A 21,140-nucleotide genomic window follows, 5' to 3' on the forward strand; every position below is an offset into this window, starting at 1 on the left:
GACATTCTCCACAAAGCCTGCCCACTCCATGAGTCATAGCACTCAATTATGAAACTACTCTTTCCACAGAATGACATTTGTTTTTCCTATTCTTTGCCCCATGCCATTGAAGGTAACTTGCACAGTAGAATCAAAGGTTTTTCAAACCCTGCATAACACAGAAGAAGATCAGTAGCAGAAACACTGACAGCAGAGATCAGAATGTGGAAGAAATCTAATGTTCTGACACTGCTCTAGATCTCAGCTATTCTAATAGGCCTTGATTCTTCCAGTGGAGTTTTCCATTGAATGGAGAAAAAAGCTTTCTCTTTGGGCTTATCCCTAAATATATTAACAATAGAATGGCCAGTTTTTTGCTGATGTTATGATCCTTCATAATTTCTAAGGTTTTTTTATATTGCCTCTAAATTCCTGCAAACTGTGGTAGACTAAATACTTTCCAGCCTCCTTTTCTTGCCACAGATTTCTAGGCATAATGCAAATATATGCATAAACAAATACATATTCACACAGACATACTGTACTTGTTTAAATATCTATAACTGCATTGCAAAAGAAAATTCCAAACTCACAGAAAATTTGGGAAAATAAAAACAAAAAAGAACACACAACAATGACAACCACAAGACAGCCAAGGAGATAACTGCCTCAAATGATGAAAGAACTCCAAGATTACACAAATCCTAAAAGAAGTAGAGGACTCCACAGAGGTGGTGGGGAAAAAACCTAACATAGAGCTCTAATCTCTCTTCTCTCCAGGACTTCTGGAGAAAAGTGTGATTACCTTGACATAGAACATCCATGTCGCAGAAAGTTAGTATAGAGGGACTGAGAGGCTAAGGCCTTTCTGCCCAAATTCTGGAGTCGCAGAGAAGAGACATGAAAATGCAGATATGGACATGAAGATAGTTTTAGGTGGAAGAAGAGAGACTACACCTCTGAGAGCCACTACCCAGGAGGACTCTACAGATAAGACTCCTCAGAAATGAACCCAGCACACTGTAGAGTTTGAGAACACAGACTCTGGAGTCAGACCACTCCAGCTCTGTCACTTACTGGCCTTGTGACTTTGGACATGTTAATAAACATATCTATGCCTCGGTATAGTTATCTGTTACATGGAGATGAATTATAATTATACCAATCTCATTGCATTGTTATAAGAAGTGAATGAATTGATGTTTTCATATTATTAGAAGTGCCTGTCATATACTTCATCATTATATATTTATGAAGATCATTTTCATCTACTACGTACATGCCCATTTGTAAAGGTCCATCATAATTTATTTACCACTTCAAATAGGTCTTTTATTTGTTTCAAATCTATTATAACCAATCATGACATGAGTAGTGACATACAGGTTAATTAATGTACCCATTCAAGGATAGTCATGAAATAAATACCCAAGAAGTTGAATTGCTTAAAGATTTGGTATGTTCATTTATATTTTCATGCATATAGTTACAATGTCCTTCAACAAGAATGTAGGGTTCACATGCCTAGGAACCATTTATTCATTCATTCATTTAAGTAGCCATTTATTTATTGAATATTCATTGAGCCAATATGTTCCAGACACTGTTTCAAGTAGTTGGTATTCATTCATTAAGTGAGCAAAACAAAGATCCTGCTCCTATGGAACATGTATTTTAGTGAATGAAAACAAACAATAAAAAATAAACACATGCGTTGCACACCCTCTGGGGAATGGTCATGCTTGAAGGTGCAGACACGGGGAGGTGGGGGGGCGAGGGGATGGAGGTATGACTACATGATGAGTGCCAGGCGCACTGTCTGGAGAATGAGAACGGACGCGCTTGGGACTCTGACTCAGGGGGATGGGCAGGACATGGACAATGTATATGACCTAAACTTATGTACCCCCATGATGAGCTGATATAAAAAAATAAAATAAAATAAACACATAAGAGGGATTAACAAATTTGTTAGAAATCTCTACTTTTTAGCCAGATTGCCCAAGTTCAACTCCTAGCTCTAACACATAAAAAGCTGTGTGACCTAGAATCACAAGGTTCAACCATACTTCACTGAGCATCTGCTTAGTCATTTGGGTATTAAAATGGGTAGAATAATAATATAGTAGGCTGAATAATGCCTTGACGTGGGGAGATTGTTCTAGATTATCCAGGTGGGCTCAATGTAATCACAAGGGTCCTCATAAGAGGGAGATAAGAGGGTAAGAGTCAGTGGTAGGAGGTGTGACACCAGGGGCAAGGGGCTGGAGTAAAGCAAGGAAGAGTTCACCAGCCCAGGAATGCAGGCAGCTTTTAGAAGATGAAATAGGCAGGAAATCAGATTCTCCCCTGGAGCCTCCAAAAGGAACCAGCACAGCCAACTCCTTCATTTTATCTCACCTGTGGGTGTTTGCTCACACCTTTACTAACACTACATTAAAAATTTTTCATTTCCCAATCAAGAAGCTTTATAATGTATAATGTGTAATTTTAATTTGGATCTTTTCATCCATGTAATAGCCATTTCCACTTTCTCTTCTGTAATCTATTTGGATCATTTGCCTATGTTTCTTTTACATAGTATATAGTTTGGTAGAAAAGCAGCAAGTTGTAATACAATATGTATAGTATGAGTTTGATCTTGTAAATAACTATTTAACCCTATATCTATGCATGCATAAATTATATTTTATCTATTGTGTGAATATACATTTATGTCCACATATATGTATAGATGTACATGTATGTCTGTACCCATATGTTGTCTTTAAAATGTATCCGAAAGTTTAGGTAGCCTCTTCTGAAAGATGAGCTTGGAGAAGGGTAATGAGTGATATCAATTCTCGTATCACACACTTCAAGCAGAAGATAGGGAAAAAAAGATGAGTATAATTCAATGTGATAAAATATTCAGTTTAGTAGGCTTTGGAGATGACATGAGGGTAATGATTTCAGAACCACACCACCAAATTATCATCACACTTATGTTAAGTGTAAAAGAACATAATGGAAACTAAAAAATAATAAAATCTGGTAATTCCTCTCAGGGATTTTGTTTGTGTTTGAGGAGAGAAGAGTAACTCTCAGAACACATGAATATCAATATGAAAGCATATATTTCCAAACTAAGTTGGAAACTAGAAGTAATAAAAATAATCCAAGTCTTTATTTAGGATAAAGTAATGCCACAGCAGCATCAAAGCAGGTACATAAATTCTGATACATATTGTTCATTCCTCCATATCACTGATCTTCCCAGTATTTCCCTAAAGCTTGGAGCTGCTTCTGGAGGCAGATGCTCCTTCAAATCCAAACCTTGAGTAATTCTAGGTGACATTCAGGCAAGAAAGCTTCCCTACTCTCTTCCCCTTTGTTCCCTTTTGTGCTTATCATTTTGAGGATCAGCATCGCCTCCTGGGACTCTATTTTCATTTATTTTTTACTTGCTTTATGCATAAAAGAAGGAAAGTCTGAGAACTGACTCAATAAATAATGATTTTTATTTAGAAGGCGCAGGGAAAATAAGTCTGAATTATCATACACTAATCATTTTCTCTGTTTTATCATGATAACATTAATAACTGAATATTAGGTAAGGATTGGCATATGTGGTGACTAATACAAGGGTTACAGAATATGAGGAATAGTAGATATATTTGTGCAGTGAAACTCAGGAAACTCTCCTAAAAGGAGGAATGATGTCCACTGGATCTTGAGGGAATGGGGAGATGTGAGAGCAGAGGTCAGAGAAGGCATCTCTAATGGTGGGAAGGAGGTGGATGATGTCCCAGAGAAGACGGAGCTGCAGAGGATAGCCCTTCAGCACCCAGACTGTCTGACCTTCTTCAGACAGGAATGAAGCAGAGCTGGTAAAACGGTGGCACAGAAGTAAATCCTTTTGCAGCTAGACTGATATCAAGGTCCTTTGGGTCAACCAGAGATTTCAGGTTAAAGTTCTGTAAAATGGAGGTCAGGAATAAAAATAGCTCCATGCGGTCCAGTCCCTCTCCCAGACAACTCGGTTTTCCTAAAAATAACAAGCATAGAGAGTTGTTACTCCCTGTGTGTAGCAGTGACTGTGACAAACACTGTTTGTGACTAGAACAAAGAGAATACATAGTAATTCTTTGATGAATGGTTGGATGGATGGATGGAAAGATAATTGGATAGACAAATGAAAAAAATGTGGACACACTTGCCCATGTAACATCTGATCTTAAGGGGCATCCTTCAGTTAACAAATATTAATATTTATTAAGTATTAGCTCCATGCCAAGCACTCTATTAAGTGTTCTCATATTAAAACTGATGTTTTGATGTTTTGAGTTTCCATTTACATTTTACAAGAGAGCACACCCACATTCTTGTGTTTCCTGTTCCTAGTCTGACATTTCCACAATCTTTCCTTCCATTCTTCATAATCTCTATTCTCAGCTCAAGCCATGCTTCAACTAAAGCATGTGTCATGTTCTGAATGTTTCTTCCCCAAATTCATATGTTGAATTTTAATCCCAATGCAACAGTATTAATAGATATGGCCTTTATAAGATCAATAAACTGTGCAGGCTCTGCATTCATTGGACTAATGACCATGTAAAAAAGATGCAAGGGAACTTTTTCTCCCCTTCTTGTTCTTTCCGTCCTTCCCTCATGTGAAGACACAAAGAGGGCATGATATAGAGGAATAGGCCCTAACCACACACCAATCCTTCTGGTGCCTGGATCTTGGACTTCCCTGCCTCCAGAACTGTGAGTAATAAATTTCTGCTCTTTATAAATTACTCAGTCTTGGGAATTTTGTTAGGGCATCACAAAGGGATGAAAATAGCACGAATCACCTGGAATCACACATCTCTATTTATTTTTGACTGTGCTAAAATATGAATTTTGAAGGGAGAGCTCTGGGCACTTTCCTTGTTGTGTCAGTATCTACAATGCCAGATATAAAGCAGACATCAAAAGTCACAGAATATAGAATGGGGGTTCCATGTCCAGAGACCCAGCATACACACTGCAGGTGTGGAGATTCAATATCCAAGATATCATGACTGGATGAAGAGGGGGATGCTCTAGAACCACTGCAGAGTATCCAGCCACATTCCTAATGTTTTCCTGACTCTGCGATTATTAGGCAGAGACATCCTTGATTTAGAGCAAATGTCCCACTGCTATAGTTCGTTACCTCCTTAAAAACGCATTGCCTTCTTTTCTTTCTATTTTCTGTCTCCTTTGAGGCAGCTCAAATGTCATTTCTTGCTATTAAAACATTGCTTAATCCATTTTATGTCTCAGTGTGGGGTATGAGAGAGCAACGGCAGGCATCTTCTCTCTCTGTCCCCTACATCCAGCAGCCTGTGCATTTCTCTCTCCCAGCCCCAATCATACTGAATTATAATGATCACATTTACTCATCTGCTTCCTTATCTTGGGAGTGAGCTCTTAAGATTCCTTTCTGTGTCTAAGGATACTTGTATCCCCAGAGCTCAGCTTGGGGGATGAGAAACACCACATAGAAGACATTCAGTGAAGTTTTAGAGTTAGATGCCTTTCTCATGGTGGGAGATGAAAGAAGAAATGAGTTTTAAGTTCTAATATGAGCTCTAGGGTACCTCAGTTATGTATCTAGTGGCAAAATTCAACCAACCTATACTTTAGCTTTCTCAATTTGGACAAAATGGGCCAATTCTCCAAACCCCCTCTAATCTGGCCCAATAGCAAGGAAGTATCATGACAGGGGAACCACATGGGCATTGGGAGTGGTGCTCTGATCATGTACAAGAAACAATTAATTCTACAGGCTTCCAGAAGAGGCACCATGTAAGTTCCAACTGATCCCCCAAAGTAATCCTGTTCTCTGAAGTATTATGTAAAGGAATTTCTATTACCTGCTGAGAAAGGCATGAAGTAGTCACTTTTCTTAAAGTTGCCACTCTCATCCAGAAAGTGGCCAGGGTCAAACTGCTCTGGGTTGGAGAATTCCTTGCTGTCATGCAGCACAGATGTCAGGAATGGTAAGATGGTTGTGCCCTGGAAACCACAAACATAGATAAACCAAAGTATAAAGAAGTCACGGAACTGGAAGAAACAATGGTAATCACCTAGTTAATTCTTTGGTCCATATATGAGGAAATGCTAAGTCCAAGAAGAGCAGCAACATTTCCAGCCAGACAGACTCAGCAATGAAGGACATAAGTTTAAGGCCAGTGCCAGTGATCTTGCTAAACTGGCCTTCAATCACATATGAAGTACTGAGTACTTGGGTACTTTGATACAAAACCTTCTGAATTAGTTCACCTTATAATCAATCTTAGATGTTAGTGTCTGTCCCCACTTGCTGCACTATTTCATCATTTCAGTTTTCACACATCTCATATGTAGAGTATGGCTTAAAATGTAGGTCTCTGTTGGCAGTTGAAATGTCTGCAGTATCTGTTCAGGGGGCATTTGTAATCAAACATATGATCTAGTTTAAAAAACATCTTCTGGGATGGTAACAAGTACAGTAACAACTATAAAACTATTGTGTTCATTATTGCCATGCAGTTTCTTTGTCTTAATTAAAAATATAGGGAAGATATTCATTACAGATTAATTCTAGCTTAAAAACACAGAAAGGATCATGAAATTAGAAAAATCATCACTTTGTAAGAATTCAGGTCAGGATCATCAATTAAAGCTAAAATTTTTAGATGCATGATTTGGGAAGCAGGACTTTTACACAGTCTTAAAGTACAATGCCATAGATTTTTATTAATTACACATAAAAAGCAGAATCTCTGCAATAGAGAGATCTGTTAGGTACCACCTTATTACTGAGGAACTTAGCATAACCAATAATGGCTTAAGTATTTGAAATTTTACAAATCTCATTGATTTTTCCCTTTGAAAATATTAATACAACTTTTGGTTATACTATTTTTAATTTTAATAATAATATGACCTGGCTTCAGTGGAATTAGAGTAGCTTGTAGCATAGCAACTACAATGTCTGGATGCATATGGGAACCATGTGTTAGAAGGCATTGCAAAGCCACTAAGACAAAAATTGTTCTCAAGATTCCAGAGATGGTAAAACATCAGAGAGGTAAGCTAACAGCTACAGTTAATTTTTAACTGTGCTCACTTCATGTTCAACCCTGAATCAGGGCAAGAGGTTTTACATCATTATGACTGCTTATGGAAGAGGAATGAACCCTTTCTAGAAGGAGATAAACATCTCTGATACTATATATTTTTTCATTTATACTATCTGGTGTTCAACCAAAAGTTGTTAGGTATTTCAAAGACACAACTAAGTGATCACAAGAAGAAAAGTGGGGGAAGGAAGGCAACAAAAAAAGACCCAAATTTAGGAACATTTTTTGACTAATTTCATGAGGCCAGCATTATCTTGGCATCAGAAATCTGACAAGAAAATTTTGAGGAAGTAAAAACACAGATCAAAATATCTTATAAATATAAACACCAAAGTCCTGAATAATATGGAGCTGATCCAATCCAGCTACGTGTAGACTTGTGTATATTTAGAAGGAGGGTGAGGCCAATATATGCAATCATGCCAATAGAGGCAGAGAATCAATTTGATAAAATTAGACACAAAATTCTGACAAAAATTCATTAAAAAATTTGAGCAAAGAGCAAACTTTCTTAATGTGATAAAGAATATGTACCTAAATCTACTTAAATCATCATTCTCAATAGTGAGATGTTAAATCTCCACCCTTTCTTGCAGATGAGACATAAAACAAGGATCCCCACTATCACCAATTCTGTTCAGCACCACTCTGGAAATCCTAGCCAGTGCAATAATGCAATAAAGAGAAATTAGGGCACAAGAATTGGAAAATAAGAAATAAAACAAATATTATCCCAGACAGAAAAATAATTGGACATGGAAATTCCCCATGAATCTATAGTCAAATTATTAGCAATGATTACTCAGTTTAGAAAAGTTGTTAGATTCATAAGAATGACAAAATTAAGTATATTCCTATATAGTAGGTATAAAGAAATGGAAAAGGCATTTTATAAATTCATAACAACAAAAATATTCATTAGCTAGCAAAAACCTAAGATTTACAAACCACTTCACTGAAAATAAAATATTACTGATAAAATAAAAGAAAGCCCAAATAAATTTGGAGTATAACCATATTAATGAATTGAAAGATTCCATGTGACAAGATATCAATTTTTGCCAAATTGATCTATAGATTGAATATCATCCTGATAGAAATCCCAGCACAGTGTTCAGGTAATTGACAAACTGATACTTATAAAATGTATTTGGAAATGTGTACACCTAAGAGTAGCCAAAATAATCTTGGAGAAGCAGAACAGATTTGGAAGACACAAGCTGCTAGGGACCAAGACCTGTTCTAAAGCATAACCCCAACTAGAAATAACACAAGGTCCATCAAGCTGCCACACATGAGTTTTGCATTTCTCTCATCTTGTGTTGGCAGAGGATGGGAACCATACCGTGGATTTGGGAATTTCAAGAATACTGAGGTACAGTGTAGGAAAAACAAGCTTACTTTGGGGATCAGGTAGTTTCTGAATTTAATATCACGGGTCACTGCATGGGGGAGGTCAGTGGGGACGAGGTCAAGGTATCTCTGGACCTCATGTATCACAGCATCCGTGTAGGGCATGTGGCTCCTGTCCTGCATGCAGGGGCTCCTGTGTCTACCAATCACACGGTCAATCTCTTCCTGAACTTTAGCTGATAAGACACAAGTAAGAAGTGATGGAAAAGGAGGAAAAATGGCACATTTACTGTAGGAATCATGGACTACATGAAGCATTATGAAAGTGCCCCAATGTCATTTTAAACTTAAATTATAGAGCTAGAAGTACCTATAGACTTAAAGAATTGTTATAATACAAATGCATATAATTGCACCATAAGCTAGGCATTAAGATAAATCTTTTACGTATATGTATTGACATATATGATAAGTACTACAAACAGAAATGATGAAATGTTTGGTATATAAAGTAAGCATATAATGAAGTCATGAAATTACTATCTTGCGAGAGTAAAAACAGGAATCAAATATTAATTTCATATGAAAACAACATGAGGTTTTAAAAAAATTAAATTCTACTAAAAGATTTATACATATGTATTTGTGTCTGTATTCATATGTCGCTGTGTATGTGTGTGTCTGTATCACATACAATGGTACTCTCTTCATCTTCCCACTTCCCAAATGTGGCTACTTTGGACATTCTAGCAGCTTCTTCTGAAAAATGTATTCCATTTTTCTAAATAAAGACTGTTTCTATTTCTTATCCATTTGTAGATAATATTTAATGATTTCTCATTATAGGATATGAAAATTTTAATCTCCATCTCCACCTCATATTTGGACACACTTTCAAACATGTGCACAAATGCACACTTCCCTCACTCCATTATCCAGAATATATTTGGACTATAATTTCTGGTTATATTAGTATTCATTAACTACATCATTCTAACTACATAAATATTCATCCCTGGTAAGATAGCTATGATTTTACATTTCATTTTTGGTATTTTCTTGTACTTAATGGTGTCTCTTTACTTGAATTCATAATTTTTTATTTCCCTAGTTAGAATTATTTCCAAATTCTTGAGTACATGTTTCAAACTCCCAGTAATAATTTCCCAATTATTGGGAAACCTCAGACTATCAATCACTTCTCTTTTGGCTGTTTCCTGTACTCCGTTCTTCCTAATTTAAAAGGACTGATTTTCATTTATAATTAAGCTATTGTCATTTCAGTGGGATCTTGACACATAAAAAAGTATCTGTTGCATAAAAGATAAATTTCTGAAGTAAAGTTATTCATAAAAGATAAAATTATTGACCCACTCCTCAAAACATTTTTTATATTGTCAAATACCAGTTTTATGGATCAGACTTTTGGAGTAATAAACTTCCTTTGGGTATATCTTTTGCCTAAATGGAAACACCTGTCTTACGAATCTAACTTTTTAGAATACTTTCCAGACTGGAAATTATCTCAGGCAGCCTCATTAAATTTCTGGGATTTCTAAGTGTGATTCAGTAAAGAGAGTTTCCCTTTTCCCTAATTCAGTACTAGAACATGGAATTTTCATAATGAGGAAAGGTATCTTCAAAAATGTACCTACTGGTCAAAAAGTTTCTTTTTCATAATAAAACCAAAGTACAATCCTAAGCCAATTTGTGTTGGCTCTGTCTGGCATAAATCATTACCTGGGAAATCCAGATACTGCACCAGAGCTCTATCACTCTTTCTACTGCCATGGTGCCTTTACTTTTCTCAGTTATCTTTTCCTATTGTGCAAAGATGTCTCATTTTAATCACATCATTAAATTTGGACACACTACAGCTGTTGGCACAGAATTTTAAATAATGTACCTTTTTAAGGGAAATAGGATGGAGGACACCAGCAGTGTCCTCCCAACATCATTTCTGAAATTCACATTGCTCATCATCTGTGGTCATACCTGTGACTTCTGGATGCTTCAATAGGAGCAGCAGAGCATACTTCAAGGTTGTGCTTGTTGTCTCTGTCCCAGCTCCAAATAAATCAAATGCAGTGACTACTAAGGCTTCAAAAGTAAACTCTTACAGTTGATTGTTCTTTTCCTAGGAATGATTTGATGCAATAATCTGACAAATTCATATGCCAGCATATTTGACTACAGTGAATCCATAGTAACTCACATTGTTATAAAGTTATCCAACACAGAAAGTACAAAGTACAACATTAGAGAAAACTACTGTATGGTATAGCAGAAGCTATAGATCAGTTGATCCAAACTTTGTTTCCTGCCCCCTTATTCCATACTTGCCCCAAAATTCCATTCATCAAACTCTTTGCAGTTAGCTGAGTTAGGCAACACATTTTTTTTCCAAAAAGATATACACAGAAACCTGCTGCTGCCACTTCCTCTATTTCCTCCTTCCTACTCAAACACAAATGTGGAGGAGGAGGTAGAGTAGACCTCATCTTGGGACATGAGGATTTAATCATGAAAATAAAGGCCTATAAATGAAATATAGCAGAGGGGGAAAAGAAGGCATTCAACTCTGTAATGCTCTGGGACTACTGTATAATCCCTATTTTGCCCCACCATGAGACGTTGTGTATTTGAGTTAAATATTCCCACTGTTTGTTTAATTATTAACTAGATTTTCCTTTATGTGCAGACAAATACAATCTAAAGTGACAGAAATAGGTAAACAGAACCACATCATGAAAAATGTTATAAGCCTGAATCAATAGTCTACAATTCTCTTCTTCTGTCAAAAATTGACATGGACTCATTATTGTCTGCAGACCTATTATGAAGTTGACATTGTGTAAAAGCTAATATAATATGACAGCAAAGCATAGAATGAATTATAGGGGAAAAGAATAGGTTAACAATGACAAGATAAGGTGAGCACTATTGTAATCCAGATGGGAAGCAAGACACGACCTGATCTAAGGAACAGGTACTGGAATAAATAGGAATATTCAAATTGAAAAGACAGTGCAATCAAGGAGACAGACGGTTGAGGCATTAACTGCCCCTACAGCATAAAAAACAGAGTAGGGGTAATGTACACGCCAAGGCTAAGGGACTAGTTGAATAGAGTTCTTATGAATTGGAAGTTAGAAGAGAAAGCAATTGATAAGGAACAGTAAGTAAGTTTGGTTCAGGGCTGAGGAGATGATGTGATACAGAATTGACAACAAGGAGATAGTTTCAAGTATCGAGTACAGGGGATCTTTAATGTACAAAATATGTTATTTTCTCTTTTAAAAATTTTAACTAACATCATGACAGATTACAAAATATGTTATTTTCTAACCAGTTCCTAGGGTAGCGTTAAATTATTAACAATTTTATAGTCTCCAGGTGACCTGTAGCATGTCTAATATTATGGAACCGACACACGAAAATAGACTAGACCCTCTCAAGAAGTGTACTTGCCTTATAATTTATTATCCACTCAGTCAGTCTATGTCTCTTCAGAGGACAATTCAAGCCATTTACATTTATTGACAGGATTGATATTTGGGGTGGATTTCTGTTCATATTGTTGGGTAAATTCTTATTGTTTTGTTTTACCCCTCAAGCCATTGTGGAATCCAAGTTCTGGACTTTAACTCCTAAGTGATTTTACTTTAGTGAGTGTCTATTATTCTGTTCAGTGTATAATGCAGGTCTGAGTACTTGCTGCAGGGCAGCTCTGGTCTTTGCAAATTCCATCAGTGATTGCTTGTCTGGAACAGTCTTTATTTCTCCCTCATAGATGAAGCGTAGTTTTGCCAGGGAAAGAATTCTAGGCTGGCCATTATTCTGTTTTAGAAGATTGAAGATGGGTCCCCAGTCCTTTCTGGCTTGTAGGGTTTCAGTTGAGAAGTCTGCAGTTAGTCTGATAAGTTTTTCTTTTGTAGGTTATCCGCTGTTTTCATCTTACTGCTTGAAGGATTGCCTTTTTTGTGTTTACTTTGGCCAGTCTAATAATTATGTCACGTGGTGACTGCCTTTTCGCGTTGAGTCTCCCAGGAGTTCTGTGTGCTTCTTGTATCTAGATATCTAGATTTCTGGCCTGGCCAGGCATATTTTCCTCCAGTATTCCAAAAAATAGATTTTCCAGCCCTTGTGTATTTTCTTCTTCTCTCTCCGGGATGCCTATAATTCTTATATTTGGTTTCTTTACATAACCCCACAATTATTGTATGTTTTGTTCTTGTCTCTTGCTTGTGTGTTCTTTTTCTTCATCTGATTTGTGTAGCACATAGGCATTATCTTCAAGCTCTGAGATTCTTTCCTCTGTGTGATCCATTCTATTATTAAGGCTTTCCACTGTCTTTTGCAGTTCCTAGAATGCATCCTTCATTTCCAGAATTTCTGTTTGGCTCTTTTGTAATATTTTGATTTCTTTAGAGAATTTTTTATTCATTTTCTGTATTGTTCTCATAGCTTCTTTGTGTTGGGTTTCTATTTTCTCTTAGACTCCATTGAGTTTTCTTACAGTCCATATTCAGAATTCTTCCTCCATCATTTCAATAATTTCATTTAAATTAGTATCTGGTTTTGAAGGTCTAATGATTTCTTTTGGGGGTGACTTTTTTCTCTGATCTTTCATGTTTCCTGCATTCTTTCACTGGTTCTTTCACATCAGGATACTTGGTCAGAAACTGGGAGTGCTAGGACTGGTTTGTGCCCCTAATTTCAAGCCCCCAAAGATGTTCCTTGACAGAAGTGGGAAGAGGTGTCCTGTTCTTGTATTGCTTTTGAGGTATTTTAGCAAGTTGGGTTACCTGTGACCTGTTTTCTTCACCTCTTGCCAATGGAGATTAGTGAGTTTGGTCTCCCAGCTTAAGCTCCTAGGTGGTGGATTGCACTTGTGTGTATGACTCCACTTCCCTTTAATAGCTAGAGATGGTAGGCACTGTGTTAAGCTTTGGGGTTACCCTCTCTGTCATTGGTTGCACATTACATGGAGGAACCAGTTATTGAGGTAATATGATGCCTTTGTGTTAGTCTCTGGTCTGCTGGATGAGGAATAGAATGTCCTCATCTTTAGGAAGGGTCTTGACACTCCCCAGGGTTACTTGGACCCTATTCCCCCTTAAAGTGGATGTAAGGGCAAGACAGTTCTCAGCTGATGCCTGCAAGCCTATCTGTGTGCCTCTATGGTTGCTTGACCTGCTGCTAGGGGGAGCCACTAATATGTTATTCAGGGCTCTTTCACCACGCTTGGGAGGTGCTCCTGATGGGAGGGGTCAATTAGTGGAATTGCTAAGGTCTCTGATCAGGATTTTCCTTCCTTGTCTACAGCTCCCACTGTTGGCAGCAGCCTGGATGTGGAGAGCAAGCCCTAGAGTTATGTTCTCATTAGCTGACCTACCCCAGTCCAGCAGGCCAAATCAATGGTCTATCAATTATTGTACAGTGCCAAGGCCCTGCAGATTCACAGGAAGAAGTTGCAGAGCAGAACAAAAAGGAGCAAGATATTGGCCCCAAGGAATCTGTAGTCTCACAGAAAGTGTAGGTGGGGTTCAATATCTTTCCTCCTCTCATATTTGTAGCAGACTGCTGGCTCCCAAACTGTTGGCAAACCCCTCTACCCTCATGAGCCCAAGAAATGCTGCCATTGGCAAACTGAGAACTCCTTAAGTATGGAGTACCCGGCTGCCAGCCCACATGGGGCTGCTTCCCCCACCATAGTCCCGAGCCCAGATGGCAGGCACCATACTGCTGGTGCATCCATTGTGTGCCTCTATCCCGTCCAGGGAGGTCTCCTTGTCACTGGATCCCACACAAGTATTTCCCAGCAATCACTTGGACTGCGATAACCACAAAGGTCATGGAAAGGACAGGAGAGCTGCAGAATTCCCAGAATTCTGACTCCTAGAGTGGGCTGCCCCTAGAGAATGGGAAAGTGCCTTGAGCCACATAGCTTTTGGGGACAAAGGAAAGTGGAGCACATGCTCTCCTCTACCTGAGAGACCATGGCTTGTGATGCAAATTTCTCTTCACCCACCCAAGTGGAGACGTGGGTGCAGATTGGGGTCCATATGTCCTTAACATCTTACCTGCTCCATTTTGATCAGGAAACAATCAATAAAGTCCCGAGGGTTGTTAACATCCAATGATTCTTGGTGTTCTTTTGCTTTCTCCAAAATATAACTTTTTATAAAAGCAGCATTGTTAAATAATGTGTTAAAAGTCGCTGGGAAATAATCAATGAAAGCAGGGAAATTATTGTAGATCTAAAAGACAAACAACAATTTATTGAATAAAAAATACTAATTGAAGATATATGCCATAATCCAAGCCCTGGTTAGAAATCATAGTTATTTTTTTTTTATTTTTTTATTTCAGCTTATTATGGGGGTACGAAAGTTCAGGTTATATATATTGCCCATGTCCCGCCCATCCCCCAAGTCAGAACTTCAAGCATGTCCATTCCCCAGACAGTGCACATTGCACTCATCATGTAGTTATAAATTATAAATTATAGTAAATTATTATAAATTATAAATTATAATTATTAAAATGAACATATGGTGTCCATCTTGAGGGAGAAATTTTTATTGTGCATATATAGCAATTCTTGATGCTTATGAAAAGATTTGAGGGAGAAAATTCTGACCAGAAAATCAAATATGATAATTATATCCTAGACTTATACATAATTTTTATAATGTAACAGCACCTTTGTGTTCTCTTATTTTTATACCAATTATTCCCCACAACCTCAAAATATAAGATGGAACGAATTACTATAATTCACATTTTGTAGATGACACCACATTTTAAGTGAGTTTGGGCAATTGGTTGAGAGCACAATACTAGTCCCTGATTTATTTATTTCTATCTAATAGCCTCAGAAAGGGAATCATTATTTTTAGTAGCAGGAGAGGCTCAAATATACCTGGAAACCAACTGTGCATCAGAACAGTTAAGTGACTTCTCTAAGATCACACAATTATTATTTAAGCAGAGTGTGGGATATGCCAATTCAGCACAGGGTAAGATTGTGATGGTTATTTCTGGTTCATACACCATAAAATTAACCATTTTGTCATTTCTCACCCAGATGCCTTGTTGGCTAGGATGCCACCTGAGGCATCAAACACCCCTACGCTATGCAATGTTGTTTCCTGGCAGTTTACTGGCAGTATTTCTATGGTCCTACATATTCTCTTTCCTTGAGAAGATATTATCTCCCTAATTAGGCTATGACAGGTAATATGACAAATAAGTCTCAAAGTGTTGATCGGTAGGCAAGCCTTCTGGGTATCAGAAGCATTCAGAAAGGGCTTGGATGTCCTTTGACTGAAATAGACATACTTTGAACAGTTAACAAAGTACTTTCTAAAAACAGGACCTTGGGTTTAATGGAAAAATCACTATATAGGAAGCTAATGGGCTTGAAAGCCTGCCCTATATTTAGGCATTCATTTCCTGTGTGTAATATAAAGAGCTCAGCCATCTTTCCCAGAGGTTTAGTCCATGACTTTCTTGGCTGAATAGTGATATTCAAACGTGCACTTCACAGCTTGGTCCACATAGCTGTGGACTGAGAATTTTGGACTTCTCAGAGAAAAGAGCATAACTGATTTCTCAGGAGGAAAGGATCATGGTCTCACCTGCATCCATGGGGAGCTGAGGATGTTGACATTAACATGTAATTTTTCCATCAACTTAAGAAAATGCTTATCATTATAATCAAAACGATTCTGGAAAATAATGGAGCAAATCACGTTGCAAGGAGCACAGCTCAGGATAAAAGTGGGATCACAGGGTGAGGCTAAAGAATTGGAAACAATTTTAAAATACATTAAAATATAAGTAAAAAGAATTGGTCTTTATTAATAGGTAAAGGCAATTTTAAATTTTTAAGGAATATCTTACATACAAATTTCCTTAACAGCGAAAAAGAATTCAGCATGCATAAAATCAACACATCACTTTGATCTTAAACCTGAGTTGGCCATTACAACCTAGCTGGTTAAATAATGGTTTTACAAATACTCAATTCTCATCTACTGCCTTTGTTTATACCCTTTTAACCCAAGGTGTTTTGTCATTTTCAAAAGAAGGAAAAGACATTATTTGAAAACCTTATAATTCAAGTGTTCAGAGCAGAATCACATATGTCTGCAAAACTTGTTGACAATAAAGCACTGAGATAGAAAGGGAGAGAAGAGGTGGGGAACTGGAAACTTTTCATATATAATACCAGCTGAAAGAATCATGTATTGAACACATAGAGAGGTACAGAAGAGAGAGAAATTGTGGATGAATTCATGTATTTTGAGAAACAAGTGTAAAAAGCAGAAGGCATCTATGGTACATGAGAAGAAAAACTAATAAAAACAAACAGTAAGTATAAGATGGATTTGTTTGTCACAAAAAAATAAGATGAGAACTTTTTATTTTAAATATAAATCCTGGATAAGGAAAACAAAAAAAATGAATTTATAAATGCAAATATTTTTATTATTTCAATTTTTAAAAAGAAACAAATTTTCTTCTTTAAGAAATAAATGTCTATCATCTCCAATCATCCTCAAAACTTAAGTTATGTGAGAAAAGCTGCTATTTTGTAGATTCTGAGATATTGTTCCATATAGCCATCAACAGTATATAGTATGTTTTAAGAATTTTTTTATATTATATATCAGATGTCTTATTTTACAAATAACGTATGTTTAAGAAATTTTAAAATTTGATAATCAGCTAGGCCAAGTCTCATTTTACAGGTAAAGAAATTAAATTATAGGAAAGGTTTTCTTTTTTCCTGAGGGATTTCTAAAATGAAATTCTTATAATCAAGTGACCAATAAACTTTATTTGTAAGGAGCTCTTAAATGCACATCTATAGATGCTAAATAAGGGTGACTTGAATCAAAACTGTTCCGAATAAATTGTAGGACACTGAACAACAGGAAACGTCTTGAGTTAGCTGCTTCTATGCCAGGCTCCTTTAAATATTACAGGGCTCTAAGCTTTAGAAAAAGTTTTATTTTAGCCTAGCAGGTGGAGCGTAATTTGAGAAGCCTTGGGGATTTTGTGTGTATGTAATAATTTTCAGTTTTTCCTTTCACTATATTTGGAAGAGAGTATTTTTTAAAAGGTAATTTATAATCCAAGCTAATAATCAGATTCATTGTGACGAGAACTTCATAAGTTAGTAGAGTTGGCAGTAGGAGGAAAACAAGTACCACAAATTTCTAATCCAAAAACCAATTAAATATGGGGAAAAAAATAAGCATAACTCTAAACAGAGCCAAATGACACTTAAGTCGGGGTAAAGAGTTAACTGGTAATAGTCAAAGTCTAGTTAAATAAATCATTTTACAAAAGGGTATTTTTGGACTTTGCAGAATTATCCTATAGCATGTTTACTCAAAATATATAACTTCATATGGTAATGTTTAACAAGAAATAATTAATGCTGATATTTCTAAATAGTATAGTGGTTATAGAGAAATAATAACTGATGAAAATTGTACTAAGTTACAACTAAGCAATTAAAACTATACATATGCCCATCACTAGCCAGAACTGTAGCAGGGCCTAGAAAGAAACCCACAGACATGTCAGTGAGGCTGACTGTACATAGTCCGGTCCAGGGAAAGCACAGGTCACGGGGCTCGCAACCCATAAGGGTGTGATGAGGTCATTCCCATAATCACCATTTGCCAAGTATTCTCTGGTGAAATGTTCTGGAAGAGGTAACTCACATTTATGCTATGGGGAAAACATTGCTCTTTAATTCATTCTGAAAATGAGCTCAAAACCTTTATTCATGATTTCTGATTTGAAAACAAAGAAACAATGTTTGGGAGAGAATGGGATTTGTTAGGTAGGGATGAGGGCATGCAGGTGGCAGGGCAAGTGGTTAGACATGCAGGTGGCAGGGCAGGCAATAGGGGGATGTGGTCAAGGGCTGAGGAGCAGGACCAATAAAAACAAAGAAAAGAAACCAGAAGAACAAGAACTTGAGCTTGGAGACTCTTCCTGACTGAGGGCATGTGCAGAAGTGAGGAGCTTATGACCAAATGTGACCTTTCGCTCACAGACATAGTAAAACTCACGCCCCCTAGTGACATGACAGTTCCGAAGCCAGACATACAAGGACAGACAGAGGGAGCGTACATGATTCTGGGAATCTCCACCCACTTCCCAAAGAGACATGAATATTTCACCCCCAGCTTAACATATTATTAGGGATTAGCATAAAGGACAGACCCTAACCCTGGGATGACACTGTTCCTTATTGGAGCAGTCCTCTCTCTACTGACCTTAAGAGTGTACTATACTTTCTAGACTCTGTCTTTAAACTTGGGGTCATCTCCACTCATAGGGACAGACCAGGACAACTCTCAAAAATCACACCTGACAGGATTAAATGACCTTCTATGCCCATGCTGTATGCGCAATCATGCCTGTACACACAGCACAGATGCACACAAGCTCCCTGGGCTCTCTGTGTCAAACATCCTTCACTTGAGGGCTGACTACAAGGACCTGTAATGAAAGATCTGGCCACCCCTAAATGTGTCCAAGGACATCATTAGAGAAGATAGTAGTCTGCTAAGGTCAGTGATACAGAGTAGAGAGTCACCCACCCTCAGTTTTTCTCAACTCCTCCACAAGGCAGCGGGCCTCCTCTTGGACACGTTCCTCGACGCTCCTCTTCCCCATCCCAAAATTCCGCAGGGTCATGAGGGTGAAGCGCCGGATCTGCTTCCATCCATCTCCATTGCTGAAAATGATTCCTACCAGAATGGGAAACAGAAACTAGCAGGGAAATCCCAGGTGAAGAGAAGGGAGCTGACACCCCACAGCCATGTGGGAGGCCCAGCTCTGCCCCAGGAGCTCTTCAGGCTCCTGTTGTCCATCCTCCCCACCCCCCTTACCACTGCTGACTCAGGCACAGGCCCACCTACCAAGTCCGTTATTAATTCTATCAATCACTGGGAAATGGCCTCTTCCAGAAAACTCCTCTCCATGATCAATCATAGCTTCCTTCACCGCCTCATATCCATGTAACACCACAGCGGGCTTCATGCCAAGATACACAGTGAACACCGGGCCATATGCTTTTGAGAACTAAGAAAGAAAATACAGATAATATCAAAAGAAGTCACTATTTGCTCCATATATATTGTGCCTAATTGGGACTGATGTTATCATTATTTGTTAATGTTTTTATTATGCCACACACAGCTTCAAATATTTCTGAATTTTATAAATAAATATGATGGTGATTGTTGTAGCTTCCACTTACAAATGGACTATGTTATGTGAGGCTTTGGCCCAGCCAGTTTGTACACAGAGTACCATTAATCCTCACATCAAGACATTCAGCAAATGGCTACAAAACAAAGGAGGGACACAGAACTCCAAACATTTGCCACTTTGTCATTTTGATTCTATCACACAAAGTCCTAAATGTTTCTCTACTCACAAAATGCATTATTTCATTTCACTATTTCTGGCAATGACAGACTGGAAAGGGCAACAGAAATGTCAAAGTATTTTATTAATACTTTGACTTTATTACTACTGCACAAAGCTACTGTTTGTGGCCAAGAATGCTGGCGGATGGAAGAAATTGTTCTTCCAGGCCGGGCGCGGTGGCTCACGCCTGTAATCCTAGCACTCTGGGAGGCCCAGGCGGGTCCATTCGAGGTCAGGAGTTCGAGACCAGCCTGAGCAAGAGTGAGACCCTGTCTCTACTAAAAATAGAAAGAAATTATATGGCCAACTAAAAATCTATATAGAAAAAATTAGCCGGGCATAGTGGCGCATGCCTGTAGTCCCAGCTACTCGGGAGGCTGAGGCAGTAGGATCGCTTAAGCCGAGGAGTCTGAGGTTGCTGTGAGCTAGGCTGACGCCACAGCACTCATTCTAGCCTGGGCAACAAAGTGAGACTCTGTCTCAAAAAAAAAAAAAAAAAGAAATTGTTCTTCCAGGAGATGTCACATGTCCTGGTGCTGCCACTGCGGTGTACACTGTCTCTGTGCACAATGATCCACTGTGATAGTGTGCCTCTAGGAGTATAGTTTATCTAAAAATAGGGGTCAGTTTACTTACCCATTGCAAGCCACTGGAGAAGTGTAAAACATACGTACATTGGTAAAGGATTTGCCAATGTCCTTAACATTCAACTGAAAAATATTTCCTATGATTGGGAGAGGAGTGGGGCCAGGAGGGAGCTTGCCTCTCCCAGAGCTCTGTCTCCAGAGGAAGAGGAGAAGCAAACAGGAGAGACAGAGCGCCAGGACCACAGCTGGGTCCATCGCAGCCTTCTCTTCTTACCAAGACAAATGTGAACTTGGACTCCAAGTCTTTTATAACACTCCCTGCTAATTCAGTGTGTGGCCAGTCAGCTAGATGCACTTTATGCTCTCTTCTGAGTGGAATTTGGCCTACTGATAGAGATAAAAATAAAGTGTTCTTTAGGCTTGTTGTCCTTCACTGTAGTACTGGCTTAGAATCACCCCATAGATTCTGGCTTAATTCTACTATGTTGGGGTCCAGGTATTGTTAATTAAAACAAATAAAACAAGTGGTTCCAAGGTGCAGCCATGATTGAGAAATACTAAAGTAAATTATTTGCTCTAAAAAATTACTCAAAATTCTGGAGTGTTAGACTAATGA

General features: G+C 37.9%; 1 long non-coding RNA gene and 1 pseudogene across 1 annotated transcript in view; one reads left to right on the top strand and one right to left on the bottom strand.

Annotated features, from left to right (window-relative positions):
* Positions 1–3,598: 3,598 nt before the first annotated feature.
* LOC123649684 lies at positions 3,599–20,779 on the bottom strand (annotated as a pseudogene).
* LOC123649685 overlaps positions 5,182–21,140 on the top strand; it is a 34,343-nt gene continuing 18,384 nt past the window's right edge. The window contains exon 1 of the long non-coding RNA XR_006739107.1: positions 5,182–6,069. This is a non-coding gene — a long non-coding RNA (uncharacterized LOC123649685). The remainder of the gene's footprint in view (positions 6,070–21,140) is intronic.

The sequence above is a fragment of the Lemur catta genome, chromosome 14 (genome assembly GCF_020740605.2).
Source record: "Lemur catta isolate mLemCat1 chromosome 14, mLemCat1.pri, whole genome shotgun sequence".
Classification (NCBI taxonomy): domain Eukaryota; kingdom Metazoa; phylum Chordata; class Mammalia; order Primates; family Lemuridae; genus Lemur; species Lemur catta.